The sequence below is a fragment of the Gossypium raimondii genome, chromosome 6, assembly GCF_025698545.1.
Source record: "Gossypium raimondii isolate GPD5lz chromosome 6, ASM2569854v1, whole genome shotgun sequence".
In the NCBI taxonomy this organism is placed as follows: domain Eukaryota; kingdom Viridiplantae; phylum Streptophyta; class Magnoliopsida; order Malvales; family Malvaceae; genus Gossypium; species Gossypium raimondii.
Window position 1 is genome coordinate 23,594,855 of NC_068570.1, and position 15,856 is coordinate 23,610,710.

Genomic DNA, 15,856 nt, shown 5'->3' on the forward strand with positions numbered 1-15,856 from the left:
CTTCATGTAGTTGGGCATTTGCTCTAAAGCCTCCACTAGCGGGATGTTGATGTGAAGTTACTTTAGAACATCTAAGAACTTCTTGAATTGCACCTCTTGTTTTTGCTTGCTACTGGAGTTTTTGAGGATATGAAACTTTAGGTTGAAATGAATAATTTTTCTGAGTAGGTAAATCTACAAAAGAAGGTGTTAGCTTTTTAGAATTCACTAGTTTAGGATTTACCTCATCAGATTTTTTAGCATTTTATTTTTTCAGTGTAGGAACTTCAACTGTTGGTTGATTTCCCTCCTTTTCAGTAGGCTCATCTTCAATCACAAACCTTTTGGGTTCCAAAATTTTACCACTTCGTAATGTAACTACCTTGCAATGTTCCTTACCCGAACTCCTTGGATTTTTTGTGCCGCTTGGCAAGACTTCTTGTCGTCTACTACGAAGCTCAGTAGCTAACTGACCCATCTGGTTTTCTAGAGTTTTCAGTGTTGTTGCTTGACTTTGGATTAAAGCGTCATTTTTTTCCATGTACACCTTCAACAAGTCCTCTAAACTGTTTGATGACTCAGCTTGAGGTGGTTTTGGAGCTTGTTGACTAAACCCTTGGGATTTATTGGGTCTATGTTGCATATGATTATTCAGTTAATTTTTTTGGTTACTCTAGAAGAAGTTTGAATGATTCTGCCAGGATGGATTGTAGAAGTTGAACTGTGGTCCTTGCCCACTTCTTTTTTTGATACTAATTACTTACATAACATACAGACTCGAGGTTTGAAGGGCAACTCTTGAAAGAATGACCATCCCCATAATACACACAAGAAACAACATCTCACTGACTTGGTGATTGAGCTGTAAAATTATTCAACCCATTAGTGGTAAATTGTTTTAACATTGAGGAAATAGAAGATACCTAAGTAGAGAGTGAAGTCAGCACATACACTTCATGCACTCCAGCTACTCAGCTTTCAAAAACTGCTCAATTTGTCAGCCACTGATAATTTTTGCTAGCGATCCTTTCATTGATGTCGTAAGCCTCGTTATAAGTCTTAGACAATATCGCACCATTCGTAGAAGCATCTACCATTAATCTTGTATGTGCGTTGAGACCGTTATAAAACATCTCCAATTGGATACAATGTGGAATGCTATGATGAGGACACTTACGAAGCAATTCCTTGAATCTCTCCCACAACTCGTATAAGGACTCGTCATTGTTGAAAAGTAGTTATCTTATTTCGCAACTTTACGTTCTTAGTTGGTAGAAAATACTTTACCAAAAACCTTTCTGCTAATTCTTGCCAAGTAGATATTGAACTTGGTGGCAATGAATTCAACCATGCTCGTGCTTGATCTTACAACGAGTACAAAAACAACTTCAACCTTAATACGTCTTCAGTCACACCGACTATCTTAAATGAAACACTCACTTCCATCAATAGTTGAAGGTGAAGATGTGGATCTTTCGTGGGCATACCACTGAACTGGCCCACAGATTGGAGCACTTGAAATATCACTGGTTTCAATTCGAATTAGGGTGCATCGATATCCGACCTCTTGATTCCAAGATTTAATTCATTGAAGAGTGGGAAAACGTATTATCTTATGGCACGATCCCTATCATCAGAAATAAGGGTTAGATTGTGCACATGATCGACTCCATTACCTTGTCCATCATTTTGATTTCCAAGGTCCATCTCGGTTTGTCTTTGAGCGAATCTCTCGCGTCTTCTCTGCCTAAATGTCTGTTCAATTTCAAGGTCTACAGGTAATAGATCGATGATTCGATCTATGCTCATAAACACCTGATAAATAAATCACAAATAAAGAATAAAGAATAAATTAATAATGTTAGAAATTAAAAAAAAACTGCAAAAATAATTTCACAAAGAATGATTCAGGCAATAGTCCTTGGCAACGACATCAAAAACTTGTCACTTTATTTTTGTGCAAGTGTACACAGACATTCAAGTAATAAGTAAGTAAACTGAGTTATCGTCTCCGCAAGGATTGTGTATGTTAATCGATTATTTGTAAACTTATAAGTTAACAATTTGGTGGTAAAAACACAATACTCTGAGTGGTGGATTATTAAATTAAATTATGTTAGATGCAAGAAGATCCCAATGCAATTGAATCTAAATGGAAATGATCTAAATGAATGAATGGATTTTAGTAACAAAAACACATTTTCTACAATTAATGAATAGGATAGGATATTCATATTAATCAATTTAATTCATTTTCATCATGTTTAACAGTGTTTGGAAAACTTTCCATGGCAACTAGATCTTTCATGAGTTTGGAAACCAAATTAAGTCCTCTCGGATCTTTTACTTAGTGAAAAATGCATTTTACTGATCTTATTAATCTAAGGGTTTCTTAGTATTTATGTAAGGTAATAGGGACAATTAATTTTGAAATAGTTTAATCACATAAACCTAAAAACTATGCAAGATAATAGAGCTAACTAAAGATATTATGAACCTCTAATTTAGTCGGGTTTAATGATTTAAATTGAGCATTGCACTTTTCAATTATGTGTCTACTAGCAGTCATCTAGTTAGGATCGCTCAACTAATCTGAATGCATCCAATCACGTATGAATGAAATACATCTTGATTTTAATTGAAAACATGATCGACTGTGGTACAAATACATTAAACATGAATCAAACAAAAATTATTGAATTAACGTAATCATCCTAGCTAAACGAAATTAAGCTATCATTGTTGATGGCAAGATCAATAAACACTTAGCAAATATGTTTAAATTAAACAACAAAGAGGAAATAATAAACTTTAATTCAATTCAGCAGCCTTTTAGATCTTTCTGATTGAGGTGTTTCTCTAATGCATCCATTGCTCCTTTGTTAAGGGTTTCTCGAGGTGGTCAGCCAAGAGATGGTCTTGACAAGGATTTTGTTGGCTAAAGAATGGAAAGGGAAATAGAGTGGCTAGGCGTGTAAATGGAGAAGGAAAATGAGAGAATGCTTGATGAATGAATTGATTAAGAGATGCGAAGGATGAGGGATGCTTTGAAAGGTAAAAGGTGTGTGGTATTTATAAGTGAAGGTAACGGTAGAGTTTACTAAAAATAGAGTTTAAAAATCCTTCATTTTCTCTCATGCTTGGTCGACCATAATTTGTGGGGAAAGAGGTGGTTTTGGTTGCTCATTTTGAATTCAAATCCTTGATATTATTAGCCATGAAGTGGATGGTTTCAAAGATAAAGTTGGTGTGCCGATTTATGATATTTTTCAATTACAGGGGCCTTCAAATAATTTTCCCAAAGTTGATTTTTTGACTGCCATTTGCTTGTTCCGAAATTGGGCTTGACTCCTCTTTGTTAAAGGGTTTCTTAGTCCAATAATTAATAAGACATGTCCATCATGTAGTCATACTTTTACTGGGCCAAATTAATATTTTTATGACCCAGTTTTGTATGGTCTTGGCATCCAAATAGTTTGGATGTGTACATGTTCATGCAACATTTATATTAACCTCATTTTCCATGGTCCCACTGTATAGTGAAAATTAGCATATTAATAATCAACATGAAAATAATATAGATTATGCATAAAAATCATGTAATAAAATATATTTTCACATACTTTATAAATTCATGTCTAATATTAATATTTAAGTAAAATTTACTTAATTCAATAACAATTACTCGAGATTAACATATTTATTAAGTCAAAATGTGGTAAAAATATATAGAAAAATCCTATAAAATTTTGAGTTTACATGGAGCGATACCATGTAAACGGTATACAAGTCCTATGGGATGACACCATATAAACGATATATAGGTACTTCGGGTCGACACCTCGAAAGGGGTTTATTGATTCTTCGGAATCAAAATTCCATGGTTAGCTATTGCATGGTCTAATGGAGAATAGGTACACCTTATGGCAAAGACGGATCTGCTGGGACAATGAATTGGGAAGCTTGCCAGGACATAAAAAAGGAAGTCATTGTATGACTCGCAAGGTGTGAAATCTAACAAGATGGTCTTGGTGCATTTGAGAATGCAAGCAATCGTTCTAATAAGAGGATTGGCCAAAAATTTGGAGGTAAGAGGTATTGGTAGAAGTGTCTTAAATGTGAGCTTATGTGCAAGGAAAGGGTATTTCCTTCAAAGTATATGCAAAAAAGTATTTGTCATTAAGTGTCCGCCAGAGTTGACGTATAAACCATCAACGATCATAAGGTAATGGAAAGGTTCTTCATGTTTTAAATGCTAAGTGTTTGTTGATAAATAGGTTGCCAGAAAAGCGCAAAGCCCTCCAACGGCTATCTTAAGAAGAAAGTCCGTTAATAACTATCTTAGGTGGAATGTCAGTTGGGAATTAACAAAAGAAGTGGATGCTCGTTAAAACTATCTAGCGCAAGGAAGTCCACTAAGGACTATCAAATGTGGAACTCCACCACGAGCAATCCAAGAAACAGATAGTCCACTAGGAACTATCTGTTGTTAGGAGTATCTTGGTAGATGGTATGAAGTGGGAATGTCCTATGGGAACTATTTGTTGTTGTAAACTTTTATTAGAATTTTAAATTCCAAGTTGCTGTATATATATTAACATATACACGCTCAATATGGCCAATTTATTGTAAAAACCTTAGTATTTGTAGGAGGTTTATTTGTAGTTATATTTCGAAACCTATTGAAATTTAAAGAAATTAGAAAAATGTTATGTGATAAATATGAATCAATTCTGGCGTTATTTAATTTGTAAATAAATCAAATTAGAATTTCTGTTAATAACTCGATTTAATTGTGATATCTGGTACTCGAACCCGGTGATGGGGTCGAGTATAAGGTGTTACAATTTAGTGGTATCAGAGCTTTAATTTAGTCGTTCATCTGGATGTAAGAAAGTAAATAATATCCCTTATATGCATGTTACCTTAGATTTGGTGTAACACCTCCTAACCCTTATCCGTCGCCGGAACAGGGTTACAGAATATTACTGAACTTTTCAGATCAAATATGAATATTATATAATCATCTAGCATACACATCATAATTTAATCATATTGTCCCTTTTATGAGCCATCGAGGCTCAAAATATGTGTTAGAAACAAATCGAGACTAAATCAGGTACTTGAGGAATTTTTTGCAAAACTTCAAAAATTTTCCTAGGTGCAAGGGACACACGCACATGTGTTAGCTGTGTGTCTCACATGATCAAGTCACACGCCCATGTTTTTGGCCGTGTGGACTCAAAATGAACCTTAAACATCAAATTTACCCTTCCCTGCAACCCTGAACACCAAGCAACTCAAAACCAATCGTTCAATCATTTTAAAACACGATTTAATACCTTTAAAACATGTCAAAACAAGCATCCTACTTTCCTAACCAATGTACCCTCATAGGTGCTTCAGATATATTGTCAAAACAATAAAATAAAACACCATTTAATCCAATTCTAAATTCATACCAATTTCAACCCAAATTTGCCTATATCACTCACTTATGCATTAACTTAAACATTCCATATTAAACCTTAACTTAACACGTATAATCATGTATATAAGTAACGAATATCATCTTATAACATCATTTACATTCACTTCCCAAAATGACAAGCATAAGACATCCTAGGTACATGCTGATACAGAAAGAAATATACATCACCACGTTTTGAGTTCGGGATCGTTGATGCATGCTGAATCGGCAATCTAACTTTAACCTAACCTGCGCACGAAAAACAAACCGTATGCTGAGTATAAACTCAGTGGCATTTCTATAATTCGAATGCTTAAAAGTAAAATAATATAACATACAAGAACTACAGTCATACAATTATTCAATTTATAAATAATGTATTTATAACACATTCAATTTTTATCATTTGCTATCAGGGATTTAAATAGCGGTCCGTTACCGAAATAGCGGCCGTTATATAGCGGTAGCGGTACTGTCTGAAACTGCTACTGCCAAAATCGCTATTATATTTTACAATAAGTTGTGTGAATTTTTTTTAAATTCACGACCGCGATACCCGCAATGACCACAATAGCATCCGTTATGTTCGCAACCGCGATAAACGCAATGTAACCGAAAACGCAGCCGCGACCGTAATTTAAATCCCTATTTGCTATCCCAGATAGCTTTTCACAATATGAACATAAATATGTCTCTAACCATATTTCAAATCACCACTCAATATCAATCATAACACTATTTTATTCAATAACACCAGTTTGGCACCCGATGCCTCTTCCGATAATTTGAAGCAATAAGTTGACACCCAGTGTCTCATTGGCCATACCGATGTAAATTGGTACCCAGTACCTCATTGAATTTATCTGAAGCAATAATTTGACACTCAGTGTCTCATCGACACGAAGTCGAAGAAATCCCTGAACTCTTCAAATCCTATGGCATGCCATCTATATCCGACTTAGCCCGATACAATGAATAGGGTTTAATTTCACTTTTCAAATACAATTAATATTCAATTCAATTCAAATAATCAATATATATATACCAATTCAATCAATATAAATTTAATAAATTCATCACATACTAAATCAATCCATTTCAATTGCAAAACACAATAATTCTCACCTCAACACTTACCATATACATTAAATTGAATTATAACAATTAACAAATAAATTCAGATTATAGAAATACATACTGGAAATTCCGAGCTATTCCTCGTCGACTTTACCTTTTCCCTTTTTAGTCGAGGGTTTTGGTACGACATTAGCTATGAAATTAAAACAATTAAAATTTATCAATACAATACAATTTCACATTGAATATTTCAATTTTTATTCAGCTTTTGTCTAAATTCCAATTTAGTCCCTAAATCGAGACTAACTTTATTTCTTCAAAATTAATTCCATATTTTCATTCAATTTCCACTTTAGACTAAATTCAACTATCTAATTTCACTCAAATCTCTAAATTTTGAAATTTTTACAATTTAGTCCCTAATACTCAAAACTTATAATTTATTTTACAATTCAATCCTTTTTCCTTTCTAACATAAAATTCTATCAATTTAATCTAAAATACTTAAATTATTCAACATTTACAACATCTAAAAATTCAATATTTTCTAAAATTTCAACATAGGTTAAGTAGTATTTAATACTAGGATTCTAAAACATAAAAATTACATGAAAAGGGACTAAATTGACTTACCAATTAAGCTTTGAACTTTGAAACCCTAATTTCTTATTTCTTTATTTTTCCTTTTCTTTTCTTTCTTTTTCTCACTGTTTCGTTTCTATTATATTCTTTCTATTTCTTTTGTTTCTTTTATTTATTATATTTACTTGTTATAATATATAATAAAATATATACTTAATAATTAAGATATAATATGATAATATTATAATATATATTTTAACTTTAAGTTTTATAAATATCTATCTTATGCCACCTCATTTATAAACAATGGCATAATTGTTTATTTAGTCCCTTTAATTAATTCAAATTTCACCCTTTATGCAATTTAGTCCTTATACCTAATTTATCTTAATTCATGCAAATTCACCTAACAAAAACCTAATTAACTACACAACTAGCTTCATAAATAATTTTAATAAATATTTACTAGTCCAATTTACGGTAACGAAGTCTCGAAAAGGCACTTTCTGACACCCGTGAGTATCGGGTCGTTACATTTGGCTTAGTCCCTTAGGCTACAGAAAGGATATTATGAGTGATACAGGTTGATTGAGCTTTACGAGTTTGATGATATATATTTTAAGAACGACATAAGGAAAGGTAAAATAAGGTAAACGTGGAAAACAAGTGAAGAAAGGAAGGATATTCTATTAAAAAGAGAGTTAGAACATATGTACAACAGAGAAATTCTAATTTTCCCCTTGAGTGAGAGAAGTGGTGGCATCTCTTGAGTTTTCATTTTCTGGGTCAGCCTCTTTTGAGGAAGTAGAGTTGGATGCATCTGAATCTTGATGATAAAAGAGTTTATTGGATTCCTTCCATTTCTTCGAGAATTTTTCCCACTCAACCCCTTTGGGATTTAGAACATCGAAGTCAAGGTCAGTGTTGGTGAGTTTTTGCATGCAATTAAAGTTCACGAGACGCAGATTGAAGGAACCTATAACGACATGTGCATGCAACATTAAGTTGGACATTAAGCTAGGCAGAAACGCTTGAATGATTGCATGGGTATCGACCATGAAATTCTCCAAAGCTTCATTGTTCTCCCTTTGTATTTATTCTTTATCAGTGAGGTGTTGTCTTTTAAGGGCTTTCAATTGACAAACCCTCTCTTCTAACTCTTTTTCTTGGACTTCCAAAACTTGGTACTTCGTCTCCAAAGCTTGTGATTTTGGCTGACAGTGGCTTTATATGATTGGCGGGGTTGGCTAAAAGATTGCTCACTAGAGAGAATAATCCTCTCAAATTCTGCCAGCCTTGCTTCATTTTCAGCACAAACCTTTTGAAAGGCAAACTCACGAGTCCACATTTCGTTGCTAGTATGGAGAAGGAACTTGCCAACTCAGAAAGAGTGGGTTTGTGAATGCCATCGGAGGGGGAGGAACGATAAGTGAAATCCTTTTACTTCTGAGACCACTCTCTATCCTATTTTTGTTGGACAGCAAAGGGAGAGAAGGGATATTGTGCCATGCTAATGTGTTTCCTCCAGGAAAAGAAGGTTTGAACCTATCCTAAGGGACGGGTGTAATAGAAAGCACCAATTGGTGGAGTATGAGAAGTCTGATGGGAAGCATTTAATTCTGTATCTGCGAGAGAAGGCATCGAGTGGGAAGGCCCTCAGCACTAGCAAATGGAATGGAAAGCTTAGGGGCGATTGGCGGGGGAACAAGAGATCCTCTTTCAGAGAAGATTGGGTCCTTGCTAGGTCTATGGCATACCAATCTATCGCCACTTGTCTCTCTGGCACTAAAGAATCCTATGTCAAATCTCGATCTCTTATAATTACTATTTCCAGCCCGTGCCCTTAAGTCAGCTGTATCCGCAACCTCTTGCGCACTTTCCATTAGCATTTTTATGTCCATAACTCTGGGTTGAGAGGGTAGTGATTGGATTGAGGGGTGTGTAGGGCCTGCAGTAGCAATAGAGGAGTCAGTAACTCTCTCAGCTAAAATTCCTCCTAACAATTCAACCCTGAAACCCAATATTGAGGTAGACCAGCTTCGGGGTGGTAAATTCTAGATTGTGTAAAAGAAATTAGTAAGCCATCTCCTTCTCCCAACCAAGTCCCACACTAATTCAGTGTTGACCCTAAAGGGCCACACTTCTTTAATGGACTACACCAGCTTCGGGCTCCCCCCAGATAAAGATCAGTTGCTTGCCAAACAATTAAGCTTCTTCCCTCTAAACAGTAGCGAAAGACATTTCTAACTGTGAGAAGCCTTTTCAATTCTAGAGTGCGCACGTGACTCAACCATTCAACTTACTTCACAACAATCTCTATGTCCAAGGGTTAAAACTGAAGGGAATTGGATTCTTTGGGAATCGACCACTTAGTCAGGAAGCCAAACCCACTAGCGACCTTGCTCTTCACCAAGGTGAATTTGTTGTGGTTCAGGTAAAAGTTTGAAGCCCAATTTTTGAGAATTGGTTCGCGACCTTGGTGAAGCTAAAGTACCATCTCCTCCTGGTAGTTAGGCAATTGTACAGTGGAGACATTGCTAAAGTACTAGTCTCTTGGAATTTTCGTTCATTACTGCTTGCAACTGTAGAATTACCATGATGACCTCTTTAGCTTCGATGCCCAAAACCCTTGGCCCTCCCTTATGACACTGTTATGGTTCTGGACATACTAAAAAGGGAATGAAAAATAGGTGTAGAAAACAAAAGAATTACCTTGAAATTGGGTAATGTCTAAAGAGGAAGGATAAACTCCGATGACGAAATCAGAAGAAGAAGAAGAAAGAAATGGGAAAAAAGGGATTTAAGGTTCAAGTAAAAACTTAAACGACAATGAATTTAGGGAAATATGATTTCTGATGTAAAGATTTCCTTTTTTTCCTCTACATCTTGATATATATATATATCCAATCGTTTACGAAAAGTTTCAAACTTGAAATGAACTGTTCAAGTCATTAACTCTGTGTTGTACACCTGTTGGCCAAGGGAAGGGTTTTTCTTAAACCCCTTTGGTATCCGGAAATGCAGGAGTATCAGAGTTAGTTGTCTAACAAGTATCCGCCAATAGGTATTTGCCAATATGAGAATCCACTAAGAAGCACTGCATTGGAAAAATATCTGGTTCAGGGTGCAAGCTAAGGAAACTATGAGTATGTCAGTATGTAAGCTTTTCACATCAAGATGAGTATAGATGGATCCGCTAGTCAAGCGGAGTGATTTATGAATAATGTATGAAAAACCAAATACTACTAAAAAAGGAGGGAAAAGTGAAGGGTGATTACCTCGGGGATAGAACAAGGATATTGAAGATTAGAGTAATACTCTGAGTTCGTTTTTGGCTTAAGTGACGAGAAAAAATTTCAAAGGAAGAAATTTCTTTGAAGGTTGGAGAGTTGTCACACCTGGTTCTCCATTAAGATCCCAAATTTAAGGAAAAGTTAGGAGTTAATTGAAAGAGACATCACATTTGGCAGACTCTACCGTAAAATCTAGAAATTTTATTGGCTGATTGGTAAATAATTGGGTTTCAATTCTGGTTCTGTTAAGTTGGAGCCGGTTAATTCCTTAATGGGAGATAAAATGGTTACCGATGGATGACTCAAATAGGGCTTTGATGATTGTGCGATAAGGGTTATATATGTTGGAAAATCGGGTTTGGAAAACGTAGTGGAAAATAGATTTGAGGAAAAGTCAAAGTTTTAATTTTTTTTCCAAAAAAAAACTTGGTTGTGATATTTAAAGTAATAAACACTTAATCAAAATTGTACATTTTCGATTCGCCTATGACTAACGCTTGAACCGAGTAGTATTCTGCGCTATCTTCAAACTCACATTTGTCGAGTGTGGGCTCGCTTCAAATTAGAAAATTTTTAACGGAATTATTAGTGTGGATATTTTGCAATTTATCTAAACTCTAAGGGTCAAGTTGTAAATATGAAAAATATCTCTAGAAATTTTCTGAAATAATTTCTTTAGGGAATTCTCTCAACAGCTTTTTCTTGAATTGAAGTGTGTGTAAAATAACGACCCATGATTAAACTTAATCACTTTAATATTGAATTAATATAATACTTATCAAGGTAAATGTTAGATTAAATTTAATATTAAATATATTAAATTAATATAATATTTCTCTATAAGAAAAATATTAAATTAATTAAAATAATATTATTTTTGGAATAGTTAATCTAAAATCAAATTATCCGATAGATTCTCAGTAGGAACGTCATTCCTCCATTGCTCAACCATCAAAGGATCAACCATCAGCCATCGTAATGCTGTCGTTGGCACTGTCGTGTCTGGTGGTGTCATCACAAGCGCGATACCCTTACGACACCCCAAGCCAGTACGACTGTTGCTAGTTTGGTCTAGGCTTTGTGATGACCCGATCGATGCAATCCAGCCATTGGTTGAATTGTCGACCTGGTTTCACATACCAGGCTCTATTCGACCAGTTTCTCGATCTCAATCTTGGTTTTGGGTTTTTAGGCGCAATTTTCCGTCCAGGTCCAGTTTCAAGTTCAATTACCCATTGGATCAATTGTCTAACTTGAAAATCAATTTCCAAAAATATCATATTAATTTTAATTAATATGATTAATTTAATTTTACTTGATCAAAATTAATTTTCCCAAAAATCACTTAGATTTTCCAAATTAATTTTTACAAGAAAATTGTTTAATCAAATTCTCTAGTTTAACAATTCTAATGATCACCTAATTTAATTCCACATCGAATAAATCGTCTCAATTAAATTATTTCAAAAGTCATAGAATTTTCTTCTTATTCAAATACAATCTGATCATGATTTTGTTGAGGTAGTGGAGGGACCAATCGGACATATACAATTAGGCTTGGGTAATTGAAATTATATCTAGAAACATCGTTCTGATAATTTGCAATTTACTTAATCTTGGAGTCAGTCCACAAGAAGTACCATGATTGAAAAATCCTTATTGTATACTCTTCACAAAAGTAATTCATCCAACTACTTTGTCCAATGACCTCATCATGTGTGTGTTACCTTCATATGATATCCTTGATGTCTTTGAGTTAAACCCGTTCACTCAATACAATTCTATTTTATCTCATTGTCATCATAGTGTCTTCTTAATGATTACCATGATCACTCAACAAATGACTATGATAAATTGCTTGTTTGAGAACAAGCAACCCCTGACTATTTTCCATATTTATCAATCTACGGAATGCCAATGAGAGGATATCATTAACTCTTTAATCGAGATATGAATTCCACTACTGCTAATAAAGCCATGTCATACACAAGTAATGTACCCAACATACCAGCTATGGGCTCGATCATCTTTAGAGCATAAGCCTCTACTTATATCGAAGCACATGAGTTGCATATGCATGATCAGTGACTAACTCAGGATTTAGGTAAATCACACTATGAACATCACAAGCGAATTAATTTACAAACGTATTCAAACTAAATTCAACTTGGGTCCAGTCCAATGTATCATTCTTCTAATGATTATATCTTTGTCTCTACCCGTGGAGTCAACTGCTTCAATAGCCAAGACTAGCCATCTCCCTAATTGAAATTGTAGACCACATAATAATCCTTCTAAATATTTGAATAAAATGTTCACTTTGATTCTTTTACGGGATTACAGACTCGTTTAGATTATCTACTGAAGTAAGTTCTCTTTAGTGTAATGTAAATTATCTTACAGTGCCACTTATCATCAATTTGAACTTAAACAATCAATAAGCTAATATTTTTTGGTAACGTTTTTGCTATGCATGCAAAACATGAAAGACAAAAATATAAAAGACATAATAGTGAAATGTGAAATTAAATTTATTTATTCATCCATCATTCAAATACATAGAAAACAATTACATGTTTACTACAACATGGGCACATTTCCTAACAATATATATGTGTGAGAAGCCTTATTCAGTAGATGAATTTTTTTCTCAATTCTTTATATATTTTCCTCTCATATGCATCGTATTCTTCGATTGCTCTGAAGGAGAGAAAGTTAAAGAGAGTCCTACATGAGGCAATGATTGTGAGGTTTAAGTCTGGAATGTAGTGAACTGGATGAACTGGTAAGCTTCTCAATCTTTATGTATTTGTGGATTGAATAAAGGAGAAGTAAGGATTTCTAGAATCTTTGAAAAGCTTCAGCATGATAATGGATTCTGGGTTTTAAAGCTTGGATGCCTTCAATTTGACCGGCATGTTTGGTTGTCGAGCTTAGCTGCCAGAATGAAGGAGGCTCTGGCATTCGAAAAAGCTAAGTTGGCTAAGACGAAGGATAGTAGGTGAGTTTCTATACTCCACTTTGGGTGCTTGCTGCTTGAATGATCTGCTCATACATCTGTCCTGAGTTCAATTTGAATTCTATGGTTGTGTGTGAATATGGTGAAAGAGTATGCTATGCATGCATAACACTGTGTAAATATATGGATGCTTACAAGTGTGTTTTCTAAATGCCAAATATGGTTATGTGATTATCTATAGGCTCTTTGGAGCAGCATCGTGTAAAAGATATATAGGTCCTACAGGGCGACAACGTGTAAATAGTATACAAGTCCTACAGGGTGACACTTTGTAAAGGTATACAATTCCTTCGGGGCGACACCTCAAAAGGATTTTATTGATTCTTTGGAATCAAAAGTCTATGGTTAGACATAGCATGGTGTACTGGTGAACAGGTATACTTATCGCAAAAACGGGTCTGCCAGGACAATGAATAGGAAAGCTTGTAAAGGCATAAAAAAGAAGTCACTATATGACTCATGCGACAAGTAGTCTGACAAGATGGTCATTCCGTGTTTAAGAACTCTAGCAAGCATGCTAATAAGAGGATCCGTAAAAAATAAAAAGGTAAGAGATACTGTTAAAAGCTCCTTAAACGTGGCTTATGTAAAAGGAAGGGTATTTCCTTCAAAGTACCTACAAATAAGTATCTTCCATTAAGTGTCTGCTAGAGTTAACGTATAAACCATGTACAATTCGAATATAGGGTCACACGACCGTGTCGCTAGGCAGTGCAACAACCTGTGACCATGTAGAAAATTCTGCATATAAAATCAAACAACAGCACGGTCGTGTGGGTGACCGTGTGTGGTACGAGGGTCGTCCGACAACTCGTGTCCCATGCCAAGTGTACTTGAAATAACTTCATAACAAATTTTTTTTCACCTACCATTTCTTCAATTTCAAGCCACACCATTTCCAAACATTTTTGCCTATTCAAAACACATTAAAACATACCCAAAAGATACCAAAATCATTCAACCTAAGTGTCTAACCAATATGCCTTCAATGGCACCACATTACAATCATAAAACAAAAATTATCCAAATCATTCAACTCACTCATTCTAACATAAAAAAACTTGCAATATTCATACCAAAACCTGCTATGACCTAAAAATCTAAAACACTATTCAAACTTGACTTATAACCACACATTACAAAAACATCAAATATTCATCATATACATAAAGTTTGCATATAAGACCACTTACAAGTAAAGTACCAAAACATATTCAACATTTGCAAAGTAAACATCATATATACATGCCACAAGTAACCACAAGTTTAAACTTCAAAATCTACCGAGTCAAAAGATGGTAGGTGTGAGCTCTTACTGATTCGATCGGCACATTCAGGTTATCCAAAATCTACAGAACATAATAACAAAAGTAAATATGTAAAATACTTAATAAGCTTATCCAATTCAATCCAATAACTTACCTTACTCATTTAATAGCTAATTGCAAATCGCTATTCAAATTATTATCCCTATCATGAAAAATTTCAATTATTCTGAATCAAGAAACAACGATAATATGGATAGTCAGAATTCATATTTTGTCCACATTAACAACACAGAGTATATCCTTTGATTTTTTTTACGGAACTTTGCAAAAGAACTCAATACATGATTGCAGGAAACTATTAATGCTTGTTCAAGCTAGTGGGCTATAGAAATACATGTGTTAGGTTACCCATCCGGGCTAAACCAATGACAACACAGAAAAATAGCTTGGCCAAAGCTATATATACAGGTAAGGTTACTAGTCCAGGCTAAACCGTTAAAATGACAAAAAATTAGCAGTCCAGGCTAAATATGTGTCACATGTATATTCGAGTCTGCAACAAATGCTAGAGCTTGGTCCAGAATGAAGAACCACTCAAAAACATCGTATTTTAGGCCTCGAGGGGTCGTATTAAGGACTATATGAATGAATTTGAATTGTTAATATTTTAATTGTGAATTGTACATGAGATGTTTGTTTATTTGAGTTATAAGTTCTGTAATGCTCCGTAACCCTGTTCTAACATCGAATACGGGTTAAGGGTGTTACATTTATTGGTATCAGAGCTATGGTTTAGTCGATTCTCAGACTAACATAGTGTATTTGAGTCTAGGTATACATGTCATTTTATAACTTGTGATAGTCTGATGTCCTTGACAATTTAAATCATGTTTTCATATAGTAATGGATTCCAATCGAGCAGACTCCGATGATCTTGAAAGTAACGCGCCCGCCTTCATTCGCAGAGCAGCGTCATCTGAATTGGGACCCGTATCTAAGGGTCGTGGAGGAGAGGCTAAGGAAGCCTTCTTCCATATGATAAACGAGTGGTTCATTGTGTTTGTCCAATCTAATGCGACTACTCAGTAATCTCCACCACCGCTTTTTCCCCAATTGGTCCCCGTAGCTGCTCTAGTTCTAGAACCTGTATGCATGAGCAAACCGCCTC

The 15,856-nt window shown here is 34.8% G+C and overlaps 1 non-coding gene across 1 annotated transcript; it reads left to right on the forward strand.

Annotated features, from left to right (window-relative positions):
• The first annotated feature begins 1,134 nt into the window (after nt 1–1,134).
• Nucleotides 1,135–1,236, forward strand: LOC128042141 (small nucleolar RNA R71). The gene has a single exon (XR_008197347.1). It is a non-coding gene; the product is annotated as a small nucleolar RNA R71 (small nucleolar RNA).
• The last annotated feature ends 14,620 nt before the right edge of the window (nt 1,237–15,856 follow it).